Genomic DNA, 1,756 nt, shown 5'->3' with positions numbered 1-1,756 from the left:
GTATCGGGTTTCGGATCGGTTGCCCGATCCTGGGACGCGCAAAACGCTCCCCCGCCGACGTGACGGTGGAGCCCCAGCCTGGCGCGTACCACGGCGTGAGCCCGGAGGCGCACGCACTCGAGCGACAATCAAGCGAAAAAAAGGAGGAATCAGGGCGCTCGCAGGCGTTGAGTGCCGGCGTGGGTGAGGGGCCGGGGCCCGCCACGCGCCGTCACGCCCCGCAACAGCCAGAGGCAGAGTTCTCTGGTGTCACCGTCTGGCGGTAGGCTCGAGAGTCGAGGCGAGGCCGCAGCGGACTGAGTCGGGTGCAAGCCGCGGAGGACAGGCCGACGCTACGGGCGCAAGCCGACCCCGCACGCCCCAACCTCGGCGGGCTGGGGAAGGGGGCGCGGCGGAACGCTCGCAAGCGCGGCTGCCCCCGCGGACAGGCACATTCTCTCGAACGCGGTGGACGCTCGCTCAAGTCAGCACGAGACCAGACCGGACCGACAGGCGGACAACGAATCTTTAAACCTCGCACCCACCCTCCGCACACGGGTGCCGGAGGAATGGTGAGCATGAACAGGTACCCCTCACCGGGCTTTGAAGAGAGTGACTAGAATGCGACCAAAGCTTCACCGCGGCGGGAGACAAAAAGGCCCCTGACTGCACCAGAACGTCTCCCTGCGGAGTCACACAGTGGCCGTTCACCGTGGTCCCGTCGACAAGCCGCCAGGACAAGCACCCAAGCCCGCAGCAGCTCTCTTCGTTTCAACTGCGGATGTAATGCTGCAAGGCGGTGGCAAGGTCACGTCGCAGCCCGCAAGCCGTCGCCAAGGCGAGAGGAAGACGGTCCCCACAGCGGGCACACACAGACGGACGTGGAGCACGGGGCGGCGGCCCACAGGTGCGCACACGCGCCGTGCCGAGGATCGGTGCGGACGCCGGTGACATCGCACCCGGCAGAGCGGCTAGGCAGAAGTCGCTGCGGAGGAGGAGCACCGTCGGCGGAACGGTCTGCTGGCGGGCGAGGGACCAAACGAGCAGCTAGAACGGGCGGAGTGGACCGGACTGCAGAAGCGGAGTGAGTGCGTGGCTGACGCCACCGTCTCCCTCCGAGCGTCTGCTCGCGCCGGCCAAACCGCCGAACCGCTGAACGAAAGGACCGCATCGTCCCACGCAGGCAGGCCGGCCGTGTTGCCGTGCGTGCCCCCACCTCTCGGACGGACTGCAAAGACACCCTACGAAGCCAACGGCGAAGCCCTTCCAACGGCGCAGGCGTAGCGTGTGCGGCACCCGCATGGACTTGCCGGCGTGCAACCGAGCGTGTGCGTGCTCGTCGGTGGCGGCGCCCGCGCGCCGGCCCAACCGAGTGGGACCGAGATCGACGTCGCCCGGCTTCGGCGGAACGTGCGTACGGGTGACCAGGCCCGTTCGACGGGTACGGCGAAATTGTCGGTGTGACCTCCCACCCGCGTGGGAGGCGCCAGCGTCAGTACGGGCCACGGCCCCGGGGCCAACCCCCGTGAGGCTCTCCTGCCTGGCCCAACCGGCGCAGCCTTCGAGTTCAAGGAGTGACGGGCCGCCCTCCCCGGAGAGGTGGCGGGCCCCCGGCCGACAAAGATCCTTCACAACGTGTTCACCAACAGAAACCTTGTTACGATTTTTATTCTGTGTTACGGGTTTCGGTTCGGGCCCCCGGAGAGGTTGTCCGATACCTGGCCCCGGGGCCGGCCCCCGTGAGGCTCTCCTGCCTGGCCCAACCGGCGCCAGCCTT

Source organism: Mustelus asterias, unplaced genomic scaffold, assembly GCF_964213995.1.
Source record: "Mustelus asterias unplaced genomic scaffold, sMusAst1.hap1.1 HAP1_SCAFFOLD_1914, whole genome shotgun sequence".
NCBI classification, from domain to species: domain Eukaryota; kingdom Metazoa; phylum Chordata; class Chondrichthyes; order Carcharhiniformes; family Triakidae; genus Mustelus; species Mustelus asterias.
The sequence above is the reverse complement of the archived record's forward strand: the minus strand, read 5'-3'. Positions refer to the sequence as shown.